Raw genomic sequence first — 22,423 nt, 5'->3', positions numbered from 1 at the left:
GGCGACGGGAGCGCCGCAGCGGCGTCGCGGCCGTCGGAGCCGCCGAGCGCTTCCCCGGCGGCGGCGGCTCCGGGGCGGTGGCGGACGCCGAGGCCGGTCTCCTGGAGGCCGCCCGCGCCGCCCCACGCAGGAGCAGCATCATCAAGGTAAGCGCGGCCGCAGCCCTCGGCAGGTCGCGCCCCGATGCCACGGTGGAGGCTAGGTGGTGGCGCGGACGGCGGCGCTGACCCGAAGCCTTCGCAATCAGCGGGTAAAGCGGCGGCCCTCCGCGCACACTCCTCTGCTTTTCGTTTAATTTTCAGTTTAGCTTTCAAGAATAAGTTACTTAGTCTAAGGTGACATTGTATTTCCTTGCGAGCACGTAGGTTAATCGCGAATTCCCGGGGAGATGGTGAGTTATGTCTCCTGGGCAAACTTTCTTTAGCATGCGGTCACACCTGACCCTCTTGTATGCGCTAATCATTGCTTGGGAACACATCGATGGGAACGCCGGAAAACGAGGCTTTGCTTCTAAAAATGTGTGAAAGCCCTAGGCAAAACTCTAGCTTAAGGCACGAAGCAAAGAACATTTGATAGATACGTTTTAATTAACTGTGTGCCATTCTTGCTACCGAGTGTTTTGCAGTGTTGCTGAGAATCATAGTGATCTGTCTTGCAGCTGGAAAGCGTTTCTTGAGATAYGTCCTGGGATGGTATCAATCAGCAGAGATATTTCTGATAAGGTATTAATACTGTTATACAAGGAACTGGTAAAGTCTCATGTGAAATACTAGGTAAAAATCTGTTGCCTGTGTTTGGGAATTGTGCATTCAAACTGAAATAGGTGTGGAGAAAGACAGCTAGGATGGGCTGATAAGGTGAATGGATTGAATGCTATGTAAGTGTGTTTTGTCTGGCCTGGTGAAATATTGGCTAATGGAGCGTAATGGATTGCTCTTTATCATTATTTTGCAGAGAGAAAACTTGTAGTTATAGGACGGCTCTAGAACAAAGGATACCCATGAATAAATTCAATTTGGAAACTACAAAATRATTTCTAACCATCAGAGTAAGGGTCTGGAATGGTCTTACAGTGGAAATAGTAAGACCAAAAAGTCGTAATTGTTTTTTCAAGGCTAACTACAGTAAGCTGATGAGTTAAATTAGATGACAGAGTTGTCTATGACAGAAGCATCCGAACCTGAAAATTTGCAGACTATGCCTCTCCAAGGCATTATCCTTTTGGGGCTGTGTATATAGTATGAAGCTTATTTTCCCACAAGGTTGTCTCAGTAGTATATGAAAGTGTTTTGAAGTGCAGTTTTCCCTGAGTTAGTCGCTGGTATGATGCCAAAGAGAATACTTTTCATATTTTACCTTTTCAGGGTTTTTTGCTGAAGTACTTCAATATGCAGTAGTTATGTTTAAACATTGTGTATCTTGACAGAATGAATGCTATGTTGTTTTATTATTTAAATAAAACTTTTAATTTAAGTAAGCCTGTATGTTCCTGTAAATTCACAGAATAGTATTCCATCACTTCTCATAAAGTGATCTTATCAGTTAAAAAAAGGGAGTTGAGAAAGCAAAGGAAGCTGTGCAGCAGGGGCAAGCTCTTATTCTGGAGGAGTTGAACAGTTTTTGCCCTGTTCTACTGTTCGTCTGTCGTTCAAAGATATACTTTAAGCAAATGAACAATCTCACTGAAGTAAACAGTTTAACTTCCGTAGATTTATGTGATCAAAATTTACTTTTTGCAGATTTTTTTTACCAGCTATCTGTTAGATTTCTCTACAAGATTCGAGGTTAGCATCTGAGAACACGACTCCTAAGGAAACCAGAGAGATGCTTATATTGGTGGAGTATTTTGGCCTGCACAGGGTGACTATGAAGTACAAAGGGCTGAACAGAGACTTACTTTTTAAAAAAAAAAAAAAAAAAAAAAAGAAAAAAATGCTTTCCTGCAGCAAGTTACATTTGGCGTATTCTGGAAGTAAAATACAAACCCTTTTAGGTAATCTTCAGTGTGTTCAACTGTTCTATTATTTGGCTGCAGAAACAAGATAACTCATCTATATATAGAAAACAAAATGTAGCTGGAATATTTTTATTCACATTTTGCTTTACTAACATTCACAGCTTTGTAGATTGAGATAAATCTGAAATAGCATTAAYGAGAAATACTTGTAGCTGGTCTTGTGCTCTGGAAAACTTCTGAGTTACATATGCATTAGTTATTTAAGTTTGATTGTTTTTTACACGCACACTCACTCCTTCATACGTGTGTGTGTCTGTCTCTCTCTCCTCCCCCTTCAAAAGAACAGGATTTCTTCTTTCTTAGTATGTGATGCTTTGCAAGTCTTCCTATGATAGGGTTCTAAAAGTTGATTGCTGCTGTTTTCCTTCTGGCATTCTCCTACTGACATTGTGATGTTCAGGCATGTTAATAGATCGGTAAGAAGAGACTAATTAGTTTTGTAATACCTACTGAAATATTTTGCAGCTCTTTACTGAGATACTCCTTGGTCAGTGCTTATCAGACTTCTCTCTGCTTTGTTTGTACTTGTTTCATAATGCATACTTCTGGGACCATTTATTTTTATTTTTATAGATCTTAGATAAAGATAATGAAGTAGAGAACACTGCACTGTATGCTGTTAGTAACAGCAGACTATGCCATGAAGTAGATTTGAAGTAAGAACAGCAGAATCAGAATTCTTTTTTCATAGTAGAACTGTAAGACCTCTTACCTTTAATGAATTTCTTTGAAATGTTTTCTTACATTTCACATACAGATTTTTCTTTAAAAGCCAGTTTTATTTAAGGATTGTGAGGACTGGGATTTTGCTATTAATTAAGCAGTATAAATATCAGGGAAATCTGTTCTCACTGCATGTTTTTCAAGTTCCAACAAGCGGAAGTGTCTGATCAATAGGATTATAACTAGCTGTTTTGTTTCAAGAAGTTGTATTTATCTTAGTGACATTTTTAGATTAAAAAAAAAAAGGATGTGAAGCTTAGTTTCTTTCAGCTCATACTCTGAAGTGTGATGACACAATTTACACGTCTCAAATACATGATACATCTGCCTGTTCAACATGACTGGTAGGAATTCTTTTCAAAAGACAGTTCTTCAGGATAGTAATGATTCTGTAGTAACTTATTTTGCTTTTTGCTCTGTAAGTGTACATTTAGATGCTGTCTGCTTTACAGTTAAAACTGTGATTATGCAAGATTAATTAAAAGTTGATTAATTATTTGATAGCCAAATGGTGATTTTTCACAGCTGTGTTCTTCAGTGTATTCATAAATACTCTGGAAAAAGAGGAAAGTAGTGAGGTGACACAACTTGTAAATGTTTAAAGATTAGTGAAGTTTTATTCTGCCCCGATAAGCTGCAACAGTATCTTACATTGTGGAGTAATGCATGCTGCAAAAAATGCATCTAGTCTTAGTATGCATGTTTGGCTCTATCTTAGTTCTTACTACTGAAGAAGAGGTTACAGTCATTGCAGATATTTCTGTTAAAATACTAGCTCAGTATTTAGAAGTGTCTGAAAGGAAAATAGTTTGTTAAGAAGTCTTAGGTGAAGAATTGAGAATAAAACTTAATAAAATTGTTATGAAACCCCTCCACTTTCATTCTTGCTACCACGTTTCATAAAGAATACAGCAAAGCTTAAGAAGGGCAAGAGCCACATGCCTAGCCATGAAAAGGCTCCCATAAAATGAAAAATCGATCATATTGATCTAGAGAAAGGCAACTGGTGGCTGATACTTGAGATGTCTTGTGAATTCCCAAACATTATGGAGAGATAAARAGAGAATAATTATTCACTTTTTTGGTCACAGAACAGGAAATAGGGGAAATCCTGTGATAGTTGTGTAGCAGCATGTTTAGAACAAATGAAAGTACTTTCTGACTCAACAGGTGCTTAAGTAGAACACCTAACTACCATGGAAAGCAGTAGCYGTCAGAAATATAAATGGGCTCAGACAGATTCAAAATGACAAATTGATGGAGAAGAGCTTCGAAGTGCACCAAAAGTATCTGGTAGAGAAAGTCCCTAGCCTACAAGCTGCTGAATACTGGGGAGCTACAGCAAAAGGTTGATCACTTTGTACTTTACTGTTTCTTGTATGTCTCTCCATTCAGGTGCTCCTGGACCTGGAATACCAGTCCAGGTTGACCTTTGTTTCTAAAATAATAATTTCTTACAATGAAAATAATTTTTATTAGTTGCTAGTTCAGAATTAATTATATTTTTGTCAGCTTTATGAAAGAGAAGCATTTTGGAGTTGACATTTGGATTGCTCAGGGGTAGCTGTTAATATTGCACCTGTGTTCCATACACTGTTTTATTCCTTCCTCCCCCCCCCCCCCCCCCCTCACCATCTGTTTAAGGCAGGTCTAAATAGGACCCCATATTGGCTGGAGACCTGCTTTTGCGAAATGATTTGTTGAGCTATATCCAATAACTAGAATTTCTGAAGATGGACAGAACTAATCAATATTGGTAGACATAGCATTGCTATATCTAAGATAAGTAAGAAGGATTTAGGTCCTGTGGAATTTTTGTGTCAAACTGTGTATCAATAATTATTGGTAGGAATGCAAGTCCCAATCCACAAAACTCTAATGTACAAAGTGGAACTCAGACAAGATTTAGGCATGGGAGTCCCACAGAGCTCTCCTGAAGGCTCACCTAGATCCTTATGCACATTTTTCAGGGATCTAAGTTTTGACAGAAAAGTTTCTTAAAATCCTAGAGATTTTTCTGTTGTGCAGGCCTGGAGTTGCTTGTTCCTTGCAGCTTGTTGCTGAGCACATTGATATGTGCCTCACACCTGAGTCAATCTGTGATTGTCTCCTGTTGGTGAAGGTCTCTCTGCGTGAGTGATATGAGGGATCTCTTTCCATTTCTTGGAATTTTTTCATGTTTCGTTTAGATATTTTATTGCTGATACCCAGATTTCCATTAAATATAATAATTCAATTTCCAGCCATCTCTACACTAAAGTAATATGTCCTCTAAACTAAATTCTGTTCACTTGACTGTACCCTAAATTCCTTCTTTGTCTAGAAGGACTTGGGGCCTTGTTAAATCTTTGAAAATTAAGGGATCCTTTATGCTGACTTGAGTGGACTTTAGGACCCTCAAGAAAAACCTCTAGGGCAAACTATTTGTATGAGAGTTTATAGTGGTTTTTTGAAGTTATACTGATTGCTAACTATGGAGTATTTTTCCTGGTAATTAGTTCCATATAGCATGTAATGTAATCCTTGACTGGTGGTCTCATTAAACATGTGGATAGAAATGAAGATTAGCACTGTTCTTGGTCATATTTTTCCATACAGTATCATAATATTCAATATTATTTGAATGTCTTCCAATGACATTCCATAAAGAGGTGACCTTCAAACTGCTGGGACAATATCCTTTCTGCAGGATACCAACAACTGTAACTCAGCCAGTCTGATTTATTTGCATGCACAAGTTCTGGTAGGTCTCTGCAGCAAGACATTTGATAGATCTCCAGATAAGAGACAGCAGCTGTTACTGCCAGGAGTAGGAGATGTGATTGGTGATATTGGCTGGTTTGTTTTTAAAGTATATTGTGTGCACAAAGGCTGTTGTGCAAAAGTGCATAATTAACTGCAAAAGCTATGCTTTGTTGRAGTATTGGTGCTGTTGAGTAGGGCACAGCAGAGGAATGCTTTCTTCTGTTTACCAAATATTTTAAGCAGCAAATATAAAATTGCAAATTTTCATATCTGTGCAGAATATCTCTCACACAGATATTAAGGCTGTTTCCTATAATAATATTTTATTCATTTTGTAGTTCCTCTGAGATCAGCTCCACCTGCAGCAAAAGTGTTTTGTGTTAATGGGCTCTGTGTGTGTGTGCACGCATGTGTGCATACACGTGTATCTATATGTATTTCTCCTTTGGTGCAAATGTGAAACTGATGTAGGCAATTACTGCAGAACCAATAATGCATCCTTTGTGATGAAACATTATTTGATTGTATTTGCAAAATTAATTAGCATAACTCTTCTTTCCAGGGTGCACCTGGTTGGTGTAATTTTTGGTAATATCTTGATGGATTTTACTAAGAAGTGGAGAATAATGATCAATATAAATATTTATTGCACATGTTCTAGGTCATATTGGCTAAAAGGAAAAAAAAAAAACTAGACGTTTTGACATAACTACAGTTTAGGAACTAGTCAGGCTTGATTTTAAAAAGTTGAAATAAGTTCTGCAAAAGGCTGAATACTTCTGCTAAATGCTAAAAAGCTCTGAAGATTACCTGATTGCTTTGTATGTAGCCATGTAAAAGCATATTTATAGTCAAAGCCTTGTTCTTTTATATCTTTTTGTATAGCAGACATTTTCTTGTTATTGAGGTCTATTTATGTAGAATAGTATCTTCAGGATAATCTTCTAAATGTTAGAAATTTGCGGTTTTGCTAGCTACTGATCCTTTCCTGAGACGTGTTTAAATTACTGAGATTACTGTAATAACTCTGCTTAGTCTTTCTCCATTGTTACTGTGTGTATTAATTAAGGTGAAAGTCTCTGATCCTTAAGGCCATACGCAGGCTGTAATTTAAATAATTAACTGGAGGTAAACTGGACTAGAATATTCCTGTTACAGAGCCACGATGACCAGCAGAGTTGGTCTTTGGATTATTTTAAGTAGTATATGTTAGTGCATCAAAGTCTAAAAGGCAACTGACACCAAATAGTGAAGTGTACTGATTTTTTTTWAAAAAAAACTATTCTAGCTGTAAATGTACACTGTGAAGGTTTGATTCTCCTCAAAGTTGCATGCTTAGGGGGATGCTACTAATACTCGCTCCATCTCCAGTAATCCTGGCAAATCAGCTACAGGGAGGCAGAGAAAAGACAGAGGATCCTCACTTGTCACTCGGAAAAAAAATCATTTTATTCATACTGCTTATTCCTGGGAGACTCTCCATCCTGCTGGTGTCCTGTCTCTCCTAGTTGGCCTATATCWTGCTGTTTTGGTACTGCTTCTGAGGGTAGCAAGAGCAAGTCTTTGTTGCCTGGGACCTTGTTAAGGGATTCAAGCAGAGTGGAAATCTGTGCTAGAGTAGTGCGAAGTTGTCATGTACTGGTTTGCATGGTTGTAAAAGACTGCGCAGAAGATGCAGTGTTGTCCCAAAACTGGTTMTGTTACCAAAGTAGTGGATTACTAGGACTTTAAACTCTTCTTTCTTGGCTACAAGTTTGTTTTGGTAGCTTGGGTGTAACTTTGGAATGGGAAGTAAGAATAGCTGTCTGATACCTGTTCAGTGTAAAGCTCTCTACTTAACTACTTACCTTTCAGTGAGCTCCTGAATCGGATAAAGTAGTGATGATTTATGGACCTGAAGTCTGTCAAGCCACGTTGTGCAGCGATCCTTCCAGCATAATTTGGATCTAATTATTTGTCCAGTATATTTTAGGCAGGCATAGAATGTTCTCAATTCCTTATGCAGTTCTGATAGTTAACTAAGCTGTTTTGATTGAAAGTTGCAATAAGTCTTTATCTTGCATAGCCTTTTCAGATAGCAGTTTTGATATGGGGGGGTGAATAACAAAAAGGGAGTTGCTTACATGGAATGTGGGATGCGTTATGGCATGAGAGGCCTGCTGCTTATGTAAACATGACTGCTGCCATTTTATTTTTGTGCACTCTGTACCTTTTTTGCCTTTGTATTGATGCATCTCTTAGTGTGTGTATGTGGTTTTTTTTTTGGTCTTGTTTTGAAAAATCTGCTAKAAGTCTTGGTGAAAAAGACCCCACAAATTCAAGAAATTCTTTAACATTGTATCCTGCTGCAAAGTTGATACTTCTTGCACAAGTGTACTGTGGTGACTGCCTGAAGGTCTTGGCTGCAGCTTGTATGGCTGTGCCAGGAAAGGGTAGGACTGGGATAGTAAAGAGAACTGCTCAAACAAGAGGTAGATGGTAGTGGTCAAGTAACAGGAATCCATTGGCCACAACAGACTGAAGTTTAGGCTGAGACCAYGTTTAGAAGCTGAAGTGGGGGTCAGAAAACTTGGAGTATTTGCAATAGGAGCCCTGCTAGAGGGGGAGGCTGTCACATGGAGCAGACACAGCTGAAGAAAAATTGGAGAGCCTAGCTAGGAGTTGGGCAAAGGAGGCAGGAGCCAGCTGGGAGTGCACAGGCAAGACAGGGAAAGCTTGGCTGTGTTCTCTTTGTCAGTATGATTTTTTTTTCATTTTTTGAGAAAAGAATATTCTTGCTGGATTCTGGCAATTTGGACCTACTATAGCTGTTTACATGCAAGATCATAGAATCATAGAATCAGTAAGGTTGGAAGGGACCTCTGGAGATCATCTAGTCCAACCTCCCCGCTCAGCAGGGTCACCTAGAGCATKTTAGACAGGGTTGCGTCCAGGCGGGCCTTGAAGATCTCCAGAGAAGGAGACTCCACCACCTCTCTGGGCAACCTACTCCAGTGCTCCGTCACTCTCACAGGGAAGAAATTCCCCCTCACAGTCAGGCGGAACTTCCTGTGGTTCAGTTTCTGCCCTTTGCGTCTTGTCCTGTCACACGGGACAGCTGAGAAGAGTTTGTCCCTGTCCCCCTGACCCCTTCCCTTGAGATACTTATACGCATTGATAACATCCCCCCGCCCCCGTCTCCTCTTCCCCAGGCTGAAGAGGCCCAGCTCTCGCAGCCTTTCCTCCTAGGGCAGGTGCTGCAGCCCTCTGATGATCTTCATAGCCCTGCGTTGGACTCTCTCCAGTAGCTCCCTGTCTCTCTTGTCCTGGGGAGCCCAGCTCCCCAGCAACGCTCGAGATGAGGCCTCCCCAGGGCTGAGCAGAGGGGCAGGATCACCTCCCTTGACCTGCTGGCACCACTGTTCCTAATGCACCCCAGGAGACCATTGGCCTTCCTGGCCACAAGGGCACATTGCTGGCTCRTGGTCAATCTGTCATCCACCAGCACTCCCAGGTCCTTCTCTGCAGAGCTGCTCTCCAGCAGGTCAGCCCCCAGCTTGTACTGGTGCCTGGGGTTATTTTTCCCGAGGTGCAGGACTCTGCACTTGCCCCTGTTGAACCCCAGGAGGTTCCTCTCTGCTCCAACTCTCCAGCCTGTCCAGGTCTCTCTGAATGGCAGCACAGCCCTCTGGTGTGTCAGCCACTCCTCCCAGCTTGGAGGCACTCTGTCCCCTCATCCAGGACGTTGATGAAGAAGTTGAACAGGATGGGACCCAGTACTGAGCCCCGGGGGACTCCGTTAGCCACAGGCCTCCAACTAGACTCCGCGCCACCGATGATGACCCTCTGAGCTCTGCCTTTCAGCCACTTCTCAATCCAGCTCACTGTCCACTCGTCTAACCCACACTTCCTGAGCTTCTCTAGGAGGATGTTATGGGAGACGGTGTCAAAAGCCGTGCTGAAGTCAAGGCGCACAATGTCCACTGCTCTCCCCACATCTACCCAGCCAGTCATTCCATCACAGAAGGCTATCAGGTTGGTTAAGCAGGATTTCCCCTTGGTGAATCCACGCTGGCTACTCCTGATCACCTTCTTTTTCCTCTGTATGTCTGGAGATGACATCCAGAATGAGCTGTTCYATCACCTTTCCAGGGATGGAGGTGAGGCTGACCGGCCTGTAGTTGCCTGGGTCCTCCTCCTTGTCCTTCTTGAAGACTGGAGTGACCTTGGGTTTCTTCCGGTACTCAGGCACCTCTCCAGTTCTCCAGGACCTKTCAAAGATGATGGAGAGCGGCCTGGCAACAATGTCCGCCAGCTCCCTCAGTACCCGTGGGTGCATCCCATCTGGAGGCGTGGATTTGTGGCTGTCTAGCCCGCCCAGAAGGTCTGTAATCCTTTCCTCCTCAACCAAAGGAAAGTCTTCCCTTCTCTGGACTTTCTCCCTCACGTCCAGGCTGCAGGATTCCTGAGGGCTGCCCTTAGCAGTGAAGACTGAAGCACAGAAGGCATTCAGTAATTCTGCCTTCTCTGGATTCTGCCTCTGGTCACCAGGGCCCCYGCCCCATTCAGTAGCGGGCCCACATTTTCCCTAGTCCTCCTCTTGCTGCTGATACATCTGAAGAAGATGCGTAACGTTTTGCGAAACCTGACATTAGGTTTTCTCTTAACACGCTTCTAAAATCTGGTATAGGTAACTCTTCTAAATGTAGGTAAATATAGATTTGTTTTGAGAAATTTATGGATACTTCTGAAGAAAGTCTCTAATGTYAATAAAAGTATTGTATGTAAAAAAGACCAAGTTTATATAAATATATTTTTAATATATATTTTTTGTGTGTGTGTGTATATATCACTCTAATGTTATATAAAACTGTTTGTACTTTGAAAATGTGTGATTTGAAAATGCAAGTCCTAGTGTATATATAACGGGTAAAATGTTTCTCAGAGTATTATGATTTGCAATGGCAGTTGTTCCCTAAAGCAAGGCAGACTGACTACAAGCCCAGTTTCTGCACTYTCTGAAAACAGTAGCAATTTTCCCATAGTCATCACTGGATGAAGGATTGGATTGATATTTTGCAACACAACTTCAAAGTAAAATATTTGAATTCAATGATTGGATATTTTTCTTCTTAAAACCTGCAAATGTAGTTAATTTTGTTCTGCTGATCCCACTTTGAGCTAATGAGGTCTGTTTGGCAAATTTGAATTGGTCTAAACCTAAACATTACAGGTGAAGAGATACTTTTGGGGAATTGTTTTCAGATGACAGTTGCTTCTTTTAGAAGCATAAAAAGAATAAGTTGTTGTTAGAGCTGAGCAAAAGAGACGATAAACAGCATATCTTAATAAATGCACTTGCTTTGTGTTATTTTTTGACAGTGCCACTGTTGGGTGCGTGCAGAATGCTTATTAATGATTTCATGAACATTCAATGTAGTTTCTTCTTTCTTTTTGTTATGTGGACAACAGAGGCACTTTCACACCCTGTCTTGTCTATTGGACTTGTTTATGCCTAGAAGTAACTCATTTCAGGGGACTGATCTAAATCTCATTGAAATCAAATTGTAGGCTGTTCATTGACTTCAGAAGGTAATCCCAGTATCCTTGGCTGCCAAGGAGAAGTGTTCACTGCAGGAATTAGYGCTTACTTTGAAGGCTTAACTTTTAATTAAGTTAATGGGAAAACATATATTAGATTGTGGTATTGAGCGTAGATTCTATAGACCAGTCTATGGACTGCCTCTTTCTGTAAGAGGAGCTATTTTGCAGCAGTGGATGCAAATAAAGGATGAGGATAACTCCATGTTACCTGGTTTGGGAAATAGAAGAAGTAGGATGTTTTGCGTGGGGTCAATAGCCTTGCTGGGAGGATGGTGGTGGGTGGATAAAGCTTAAATGATAGGAAGAAAGATTAATGAAATAGAAATACCCTCCTTTATTGTCTTTCACCATAATTTCCTATATGCTGTGAAATGCTGACATACAAGCACCTATGATGAAATCTTCCCACAGTTAGAGGTTGACCATGCCTTCTCCTGAAGAGTTAACCTTTCTGAGGGCTAGTGCCCAGACTCACATTTGGATGTGATCTGATGCTAGATGATCAGCACCACTTGGCAAGAAGAGCCTGAAGGATCCTGGAAGCAAGGTGAGCGCAATAAGCAGTGAAGTTGCAGAACAATGCAAGGGAAGTGGGGTGCTGGAGAGCTGCACCTTTGTGGCAGTGTGGTGGGCAATGCCTAAGGCAGCAAGAGAAAGGAGCAATGTGGCTGCAGCTTTTCAAGGAAATGAGACTTATGTATGTTCTGCAGAGGGTAAAAGGAGCTAGCCTGAAGAAGGCTGTGTACCCTCTGATCCTGTAGAACTAGCTCCCCTTCCAAATAGGAAATGACCATGAAGATACCATACACTTTCTCAGTTTTCATAGAAAATTTGCATGTAGTTGTTGTCTGGCTTCCATGTGTCCCCTTCTTTAAAGAGGAACTGCCTATTTCCTTCAGACTGGCTTTTAACTTCTCCAAAGATACTCCTACTACAAATGCACTTGGCATCATTTTTAGAAATTTGAGAATTTGGAAAGGAACAGTGTGGGCACAGTGTTCCAGGCACTGGAGTAGGAGAGGAAAGATCCTTTTTCTAATGTCAAACGTTAACAGCATTGCCTCTGTTGCTTGAATAGTTGTGACATAAAAGACACGACYGAACTGAGAGATACTATTCATGTGGTTTAGATCTGGTACAATCCAGAACATTAGTCTGTTTGAAATGCCATTTACCTCGTTTACTTGTTTGTACGCCTACTTGAGGATTATAGAATGTTTCTAACTTGTTGTGCCATATTGCAACCGGGAGCATATATTGTACTGTTTTCCAAATATCATTCAAGGAAAATGGAGAAGTGTTTGCGTTATGGCTATCTGTGTGTTTGAAAGCACATGTTTTCATTTGCTCTGATTATCTTCCCATCTACCTATCTGTATCTCACATATACTTTGCATGCCTATGGAAACTTGTTTAAAATACTAAAATGACTTTTTAGGCCAAATGTTGCAGTCTTACATAGTTCTACACTGTGGAATGGTAATATAGTTTCCGTTACTGTACCCAAGAGAATAATTATTGCAAAATACAACTTCTCTCTTCTCTCTCTCTCTCTTTCTTTTTTCCTTCTTTTTTCTTTTTTAAGACCATTTTAACTGGGCATTGCAACAGAGATTGTATGTATGGAAAGGTGAAACATGTCTTTCACTCTCAAATAACTTACCTATAATGCAAGTACATTATTGGACTTATTTCCTATTCTTTTCTGCCTACTGTAAATTCAAGTTAAAATGGTTTATTTTAAAGTTTTATTTTTTTTCTTAACTGGCATACATATTGGGAGCAAGCTAAAGTTAAAGCTGTTAATAGATTGTCTATAGAGTGATTTGCATTAGTTTTAATTTAATTAAGTTTGTTTATGGATAAAGACCAAGAAGACTGAAGGTTTGTAGGGCCATTCTCTTGTCATGAGCTTTTCAGGGAGTGTCTGAGCCCACATCAGTACGGCAGTAGGTTTGCTGGAAAATGGGCATTTTGACCATTGGTCTGAATTGGCAGTTTTTTGTAAAAACTGCCCTGTGCTTTGCTTGTTCATAGAGAAGTAAGAAAGGCACAGGCCACATGGTGCTTCTGTGGCAAAGTTAAGTACAGAGCACTCTCCAGACCAGTAGGGTTGCTTGCATGGAAGCACTGCAGGCCTGAGTCTGTTCATCCTTAGGCTGGTTGCATCAGAGTAAGATTTAATCCATGCTTTATTTAGGCAGAAAAGGCTACTGAAGAGCCTTTGATAAAACTCCTACTGATCTGAAACAAATATTTATCAGTGCTGAGTACTTGCAGTTCCCTCACTGGCAATTGCAAACCACTGGCATCTTTCAGGATAGACCTGATGAATGCCCTCTAAAGAAAATACCACTTCTCTGCAGGTTGGACACTGGACATCTTGTTTGATCTTCCTGGCTATGTGTAAAATGTCACCTGTGCTCCTGAGYTAATACACAGTTATGTGAATCTGTATTTTTTTTTTTGTAGCTTTGTTATGCCTGTCTATTTTTTTGTGCCTGTTCATAGTGTGTATTATCTTCAGAAACTTTATTTCTGTTTGCAGGCTGTAAAATCTGAATGTGTGGGTTATGTCCAGGTATAACATTGCATACTCCTTGGAGTTTGTTATACTCCAATGAAGGCATTAAAGGTTGAATGCAAATATRGGGAGAAATGATAGGAGAGGATAATATCACAGAAGGGATGTAAATGCCTTGTGTGTTTCTACAGGGGGATGTCACCAATTGCTTCTCATTTAGTCAGAAATCTTGGCCGCTCTCATTAATTATTCTGTATGTTAGGTTTTACCCTGGTTTCCAGATTATAGTGCATTAGTGATTTCTTCCTTCTTCCAAGCAAGTGAAAATATTTTTTACTTTTAGTGTTTTGCCATTGCATGTTGGTTGCTGTCTAAGGCTTTATTATGTAGAGAGAGTATTCAGGGAACATGACACACAAAACTATAGTCATAGTGGCAGTTCTCAATCTAATTTGCCTCCACTGCAATTAAATCTTTTCTTTCTTCTAGAAAAGGCAGCACAATGCTAGAAAAAGCTCCAGTGTTTAAGACTCCAGACACTAGAGATATATTAAACATCCTTCTGAAATGACCTACGATGGCTGGAGACATTACATAACTTTTAAATGGGCATCTGATAATGTCAGGTGAGCCAGTGACAGCAGAGGAATGCCAGGCCTTTCTCTTTCTGTGATGATTTAGTGATCAATTGCAGTAAAATAATTGAGGTAATGCATTAGGGAGGATTGCTGCTCTTTTAAGTGGTTGTTTAACGAGATAAGCTTCATAGTGTTTCCAGTGATGATAATGATTAATGCTTACATTGTTGACTGCTCTGCACTAGATTTTCTTCCTTTGTAGGGTTTGTGCTGTGTGCAAAATAAGAATTTTACCTCTGTCTCTCCCAGCAGGACACTTCCAGCCATGCAGTGGTACTTGATTAAATGACTAGTTATGATGAAGGATTCATATTTGGTTTTATAGATCTGTCTAGATGCCTTTTCCCCTAAAGGCATTACTGTACTTYATGCTGAGAGGTGTGAAAGCAAGAAGAAAAGTTAATCTGCCAAATAACTTTGCCTAGAAGCAGTCAAAGAATTGGAGAAGAGCCTGTGGCATCATTCCCATCTCCTGTTTCCTAAAATCATTTGTAGGTAATCGTTTTGCTTGTAGGTGAAGGACTAATTGGCCAGAAGAGAAAACTGAGTGTTTAGTTGTTAACTGTAAGGACCTTCCCCATGTAATACGATGTGAATATTCTGCTGGATAAGATGCTGATTGTCTTAATTACTGTAGCATCTGCTTGGAGCCAGAAATGGGAAGTTTTTGAACATGATATTGCCAAAGTACAGGGCGTTACAGGATGGTAGTGTAATTCTTGGGGGAAGTTTGTTTTGTCTTCATGACATACAACTGCAGTGGTAGAGTTGGAAGGTGCTTGATGGCAGTTCGGAGGCAGGTGGAGCTGCCTTTGATGTTGGAATATCTGTTAATTTATTTTCTAAATGTCTTTTTTTTTATTATTATTATTTTGACCTACAAAACCCTCCCTGAAARTTCTTTCCCTTAAACTGGGGGAATGGGGAAGGAGGGAATGTGTCATGAAGTCCACTTCAAATTTAGTTGATAAGTCTTATTTCTGTGCTGTCCCTGAATAGACCAGCTAGATTACACATCAGTTATTTCAGCGGTACCAAGGTTGTGAGACTGCTTTGGTGCAAGGCAAGAGGCTACCTTGTGCCGTGGTTGCAGTATCGGGGTTTGCCAATACGCGGGAGTGATCCACTGTGGTGTGGATATGTGTGCTCCAAACTTCCCTTCCTTTTTGTTGAACTTGTTGAACCTTACTAGTTGCTGAACTAGTAAGAGTGAGAGTTGAGAATATCGTGTTGGCAGCAGGTTTTGCTTTTAGAGTTTTAAAGTAATTCTTGAATTATGATTTGTCAAATATAGTACAGGTTTCAAAAGCATAGAACTGTGATGACTATTTCCCTAATAGACTGTACCAGTGTCCCAAGGAGTCAAAATGTGCTGTGATGATTTTTGCATGAAAATTGACTAGACTGTGTAGGAGTTACTGTATTTATGACTTACCTCATTATTATTGTTTACAGCTACTGTATTTTTGTTGCTGTAACAATTTAATTTTGAGTTTTTGGCTTGTGTATAACATAACTTCAGAGATAGTGAACCCTTGCCCTTTTGGGGGAAAGAAACACAAGGGTTGAACAAAGAAGGTAGAGGTTTGTGTGTATTTAACTTTGAGTTTGACAGTAAGATTGGGAGATGGGCAAACACTCTAATTGTAACACTTAAATGGACACTATGCAACACAAAGCTCAGCGTCTTTTGTACAAGCTGTTTCCCAAAAGGCTGTATAGTTGCAATGCTGATTGAAAATAGAAGATTGGAGAAAGAAATGAGAAGGCACAGAAAATATGCTGAAGAGCTTTTCTCTTACTGCATAAGAAAGGAGTCTTGGAGATGAGTAGAGCATCAGACTCTCCAGAAGGCCAAGGTTTTTAAACTAGCATGTTAGAAAGGAAATTTCTTCTCGGTCCAGCCTTGAGGATGTYAGGTTTTCTCTCTGGTGTCTGCTCACAGTGAGGTAAAAGCGCACCCGAAATGTCGTGTGGCTCTGCAGCTATGCCCCAGCTGGGGTAGCCTGTGTCCCAGCTGGCCAGGGCTGTCCTGCCTGCATGACTGTGTGTATGTGTGTGTTGGGGGAGCATCACTCCCTTCAGAACTGCATTCCCAGAAATCCATGTGATGGTACCACCTTACTCCTATCACAAACTGTACTAGTCAGTTTTATAGCAACAGTCGTTTTTAATTCTTTGTATATTTCTGGCTTACTTTCCCCTAATGGCTCTTCCTTTTTGCATGTTAGGATGGAGGTTGTATCTATGTTAGTCTTAACATGAAAAACTGAAGAGTCCTGAAGCTGATTCTGGTTAGTATTCAGTGTTCGCACTTTACTGGATTGTGTCCTGAAGCTATTTAGGCTTCTTGTTTTTTCCAGGCTGATGGAATCTTTCTCCCTAGATTTTTTCCTTTTTCAGTGGAAAAACATTTCCCAGCTTCATTGTTCTCTACAGTTTCAGTGAAGTCAGTTACTGGAAATAACTTTTTCTCTGGCAAGGTTGAAACAATTTCACCTCGGGATTCAGCCAGCTTTGCTGGAATCTGTATGGTCTCCCTGGGTTGGCTATGTTCCCTTTGGACTCTGCTCCCCTCCTGAGGTTGCTATATGCAGTTGGGCAGTGTGGTAATCCAAACAGGTCATAAAGCTGCTGACAAAAACTTCATAGAAATTTTATTTCTTGGCCTTTGAGGAGCACTCCATTCAGAGAACCAAGCCTCTTCTGAGGCTGTTTCTCTAATCGTAATTGCTGAGTTTGCTTTTAAAGCCCTATTCCTCCTCTGTGAGGAAGAGGGATTCTGCGGAGATGTCAAAAACCATGCAGGGAAAGGATGGAACTGGGTGGAGGAGAGGGGGGGAAGGGAAGAGATTTCATAGGCATGCTCTTGATCACGTTCTTGAGATCGAGACCTCTTACTGAAGTGTGGTGAATCAGAATTGCCTGTAGTTTCATTCTTTCCTGCTGTGTCCTGTACAGTTGTGTTGAAGTTGAATTTAGTTGCCTTCCTGCGTTGCCTTTTGGATTTGCCAGCACTGCTAATATTCCGTTTATTTTGGAGAGAAGTCTTCAAATCAGGTTATATTTTATGGGCCCTATAAATTAGTATTTCTTACTATAAGGAAAAATACTAGACCTGCTTAGTCAAGCCAAAACTGTTTTCAGAGTTAAATTATCCCTACTTAGATGAGGAAACTAGCTGAAAGATAGAAGTAGTATGATAACCAGTGGCAAAGGCTGCAGTGATTGAACAATGTAATGAATTATTTGAGTAATGTGTTTGAGAAGTAATGAAAAAAATCTTAACCTGCAGTTTTTATGGGAGAAAAAAAAACTTTCCAAAGAGATTTACTTCGGATACAAATTGAAGGAGATTTCAGTCTGATCATATCTGTGGCCAAATAAATACTATGTAGTGGTTACTGTTACCAAAATTCAGCAAGTTATTATTCTACTTAAGAACTTTGTAATTCTGTTTTATTTTTCAAAAATATGTTGTCTTTATACAGTTAGAGCCGTGGGAATGGAAATCAGTTATCTATAAAATAGCTTTTCCTGCTGCATTTGCAAAATGCTTTGATACATGTGTTTTTGTAGAAAAGGTGGATTTCTTTCAAATCCTATGAAACTCCTTTGAGACTTTCAGGATGGTGAAATTTTCTCTTGGTTCCACAGGAGAGACTACCAAGATGAATATGGTTGGTATAGGCCACCAAAGAGCCATCAGCTGGCTTGATATTGCCAGACTTGTCTGTGTCTGAATTGGTAACTGACCTTACTTTTTAAAGATCCTTTTGTCTATATAGGCATTTGATTTCCTTAAAGGCCTTTATTTTAGTGGGCTGTCACATCTAAATGATATTTCATTGAAAAATAATCTCATTAAAAGATGTAATTAGAGGGTACTTAAAAAGCACAAGTAGGACCCTGAATGAGCACAGTCCAGGTCCCAATGGGTTAGAGCGACACTTTGATTGCATGAACTGTTTGATGAAGGAAACAACTGTAATCATTATCTTTTTCAGTAGTAAATTGACTTCAGATGTGTTAATGCTCTGATACTACAAATACTTAGTTTTTCTGCCGTGTTCAGCAAAAGCCTCAGTAATGGTGAAGCTGAGCTAATGTGTAATTAATTGCAGGACTGAATGCTGCTGTGTGCCAGGTTCTGCTTGAGCCTCCTAGCTGGAGGAAGGCTCTTCCAGTAGAGTTGCAAAATATATATACACACACTTTTTTTTCTGTTACCACCCCTTCCTGCAGTACAGGACAGAAAGTAGTAGTTAGCCTGGCACTTTTGAAGCCCCTGGGACTCATGGAAAGGCGAGGGAAGAGAGACACTTAATGTTCCCATTCTATTTTTTCATCTCGACTTGTTTCAAGCAGAGCTTGACAGAAGTGTTGCTCAGAGCTTGTAAAAGCAGCCACTGAAACGGTTTACTGTAATGAGCTAACTTCCTGTATTCACTTCATTGCTTTGCAACTTTATTTCAGGTATAGATTGCTTCAGTAGTAAGTCGTCCTTTGCACATACACAGTATACAAGCAGGCAGAGACATTTAAACCACATGCAACACCTGTGTTTTTTGTTACATGTATCAAAACCAAGGTTGGAAGTTATAAGTTTAACATAGTAGTGACAAGTGAAAATTCTGCAATTTAGCCTGGTTTAATTTCCTTATAACACTTTTTTCTTTCCTCTGAGTGTTTTTGCACGTTTGCGTGAGAGCAACAAGAGTTCTCATTTCCTTCTTAAAATGTGAAGAAATATCTGCCAAAACACCCCCAAAGAAATTGCATCTCCCCAAGTGTATTCCAGTAATCACATATAACTAGTATTAAATATCAATTTATCTCAAATCTTTTTATTTCTTTGAATAAACAAATAACTTAGTCACCAGCTTCAAATATAAACATACCCAACTTTAACTGTCACTTAACTTCTGAGTGACAGAGACATACCTGCRGCAGTTTCTTATGAAGAAGAATTATTCATAGCTTCCTGTTATTAATTTTTGCCACAGAACAGCACTGTGTAAGGCTAAGAATAAATTCTAAAGTCCTGTCTGCAGCCCCTGGTTAACAGCAGGCTTTTGGAGTGGCCACTAGAACCATTCAGGTAGTTCAGGGTGCATGTTCTCTGGAGACTTAACTTTTGGAAACTTGTTTTTCTCACTTCTAGTTAGCATAATTGGATCATGTAAAGAAAAGCGGCGTGAGATATTTTACATGTCAATATCTTAAAGGGAATTTGAGGAGTGATCTGAAGCGGCATGGAGTAGGGAGAGACATATAGGAACCCCCAGTTGTGTTCAATCCTCAGAACTTTTTGTTCTCTAGAACTACTTGTGTGACTTCTACCACCAGTTTCTAAAGAATGCTTTTTTTCAGGTGCCATTTCTTTCTCATACTGATTTATTTTCACTGCTTTGTAGTGACCCTCTGCTACAGAGTTGCTACTTTGGGCCTTTGCAGAGTTTGTCTTGTATTCTTTTGCTTGCTGTCCCTGCAGATGCTTTGATTCCAAATAATGGAGGCTAAAATTTTCTCCCCTTTTTCCTAGCAGGAATAAATTTTGATTGTAAAATGTACTTTCTATTATAAATACTGTTTTTTATTATAAACAAAATATACACCTTTCCTGATTAGTATTGCCATTAGTTTGATAGGGTGTGATGGTTTGTAACAACTGCTCACTCTTGGTTRGGTGTACTGATAATTCCTTTCCTGTCTGCTAGAAACTATTGGGTGAAATTCAACTTAGACAAAATAGTTCTCTTACACAGTTACACTTTGGATAAAACATAGTTTAGTGCATTAATTCATATCAAAATTTTTAAAAATCCAACCAACCAAAAACTGAAACAATATTTATTTTGTGGCTTATCTTGTAAACATCCATGAAAACTGATGGCTTATATTTCTGTAGTTCTGTTTTAAGGGGGTTGCACAGGGCAGCTTTCCTGGAGCATTGTCACGGTGATTCTCTTGAGGGCTATAGGGATCTCAAACCTGATGGACGAGTTGCTTTCTCTCCCTGTCTCCATGTTGTCAATTTGATCATGCAGGTAGGAAGCAGAGGTAACTGCAGGCTTGATTATAAACAGAAGTCAGGTTTTGTGTGGATGTTGTTTGTATTAAAGTAACTTTAGCAAAACCTTGCTTTTGGGGCAAGATATTTTCAGTTAATCCAGGAAAGATGTTTAAGTGATTAGGTAGGCCTTCTGAGAGTGCTTTAGCATTATATTTATGTATGTTGATCAAGATGAACCAGAGACTGGTTTTAAAGGATTAGATTTGCTGGCATCAGTGAAGAATAACAATTACTGTACCAAAGCAACTTCTGGATAAGTAGCTGCAGAGGAAGCTGCTGGATCTATTTACTATGGTGAGCTTTGGGTTGACTTTTAGTCTCTTCCTCATCACTTGCTCAATAGTAATAGCACTAAAAGCTTAATCTCGAAAAAAAAAGTGGTGAAGCTGTTAACTTCTCTTTTGGTTGCAAAGCTGAAAACTCTGCATAAAGTGCCGCAGCCAGCTTTGTACTGGAAATGTTTGCTTGTTTGKAAGTGCCAAACAGTGATATTGGATTTAACTAGGTTACTGCAGTAAGTAGGACCTGTGTGGTCTTGTGGTCTCTATTTCTGCATATCTTTGTCACCAGCATCACTTGGTTGAACTGGGACAATTGTTCAAATGGTAGAGGAGGGGACCTGAAAGACAGGGGAAGCACTGGAGGTTTGTGAGCAGATGTGGGGGCCCAGTGCAGGGTGATTGGGGTGTTAGAACCTGTGAGTGCTGAGTTGGGGTAGCTGAAGGGGTTGCTATGGGCAGTAGACCTGCAGCTGTGGATACAGCATCTACAGTGGTTCCCACTGCCATCTGTCTGGTGTGTGACTGGGACTTTTCATGGCCTTTTTTTTCAGAAGGCAACTTCATTATAAAAAGAAAATGATACAGTTCTCCCAAATGAAACTTTCCTGGCTGTGCATCAGGGATAGGTGAAGAAAATGTACTTTAATTGGAACAGAAAGGTGCTTTCTGTAAATGCAATACAAAAATAACTCTTGGGAACATTTTTTAATACTACTTTTTTTTTCCTAGCCAAACAATTTATGTAATGTAAACAAAAGCTTAGTATATTCTGTTACAAAGCGATACAGAGCAGACTACAGCACTCTGAGAAATGAAAAGCTTTTCTCTTGGATTATTCATTGTAATCATGGGAATGGACTTTTAAAGCACCACTGTTTGTGTGGGTCTCCTCTTTGCCCTCAGTGTCAACTAGACAACCTCCCACTGAATTTGTGATGTAAATCAAAACATAACTAGATCAACTAAACCAGATACTGCCCTTACTTATTCAGTGTGAACTTGTGGATGGGGCTTGTCAATGTTAACAAAAGGAATTTTTTAAATGAGTGAGAGAGAAGGTTGAAACCATTTGTGTTCACTGACACTTAATGCCACCTTTAGCTTGTCTAAATCTTCATCTTCAGATAGTTAATGAGCCAAAATCTGCCCAGTTCTAATGCTGGAGTAATTTGGTAAGCCCGTGACTCTAATGTAGTGATGGCTTGTTTCTCTAGAAAAGATTCTTCTTTGCTCCCTGATGAATGTTAAGCAAAGAGGAAAAAAATGGATATTTCTTTGGTGCACAGTCTGCATGTTCAACATTGTTTGAATGCAGAGCCTAGCCTTGTTGCAGTATTTCATGATGATGTGTGCAAAGTTCATGTTTTAGATATGTCACCCTTGTAAAATCTTTTGTCATTAACCATCGCTCTGTGCTAAGTGAAGTCAACTCTGATGTGTGCCATCAGCAGCAAACACTGTATAGATTCAGTGAAGCTGATGTTTTCGTGACCCCTAAGAAGGTTCCCTGTGACTTAGTCTCTGTGTGTGTATGTGTGTGTATATAAGCATCAAGTAAAAAGACCCACTCTGTTATATGTATTTTCTTTCAGAAAGAGGCAATAGCAGAGATGGGAGATCTCCTATTTATTATAGTGAGAATGATAATTTTATAAAGTATCTACATAAATATTACAACAAACTTTTACACTGTAATCTTAATATCATTTAGATTTGCCTTTATGAAACTTACTTTTTCAGCAGATATTTTGTGATTGATCCAGAAAGTACACTCTTTTTTTTTTCTTCCCCCTCTCTTTCTTCTTTAAGTATGTGGAGGAATAAAAAATATTTTTC

General features: G+C 39.9%; 2 protein-coding genes across 2 annotated transcripts in view; one reads left to right on the top strand and one right to left on the bottom strand.

Moving 5' to 3' along the window:
• Positions 1 to 22,423, bottom strand: part of BOLL (boule RNA binding protein) — a 197,676-nt gene that overhangs the window by 47,204 nt on the left and 128,049 nt on the right. The gene's annotated exons all lie outside the window — the stretch shown is intronic.
• The window catches only part of PLCL1 (phospholipase C like 1 (inactive)), a 205,977-nt gene continuing 183,615 nt past the window's right edge, over positions 62 to 22,423 (top strand). Inside the window, exon 1 of the mRNA XM_085299475.1 lies at positions 62 to 146. The gene's annotated coding sequence lies outside the window, so the exon portion shown is untranslated. The remainder of the gene's footprint in view (positions 147 to 22,423) is intronic.

This window comes from Rhea americana, unplaced genomic scaffold (assembly GCF_003343005.1).
Source record: "Rhea americana isolate MKP2758 unplaced genomic scaffold, rheAme1 scaffold_15, whole genome shotgun sequence".
Lineage (NCBI taxonomy): Eukaryota > Metazoa > Chordata > Aves > Rheiformes > Rheidae > Rhea > Rhea americana.
Note: the sequence above shows the minus strand (reverse complement) of the source record. Positions and strands in the feature narration are given on the sequence as shown.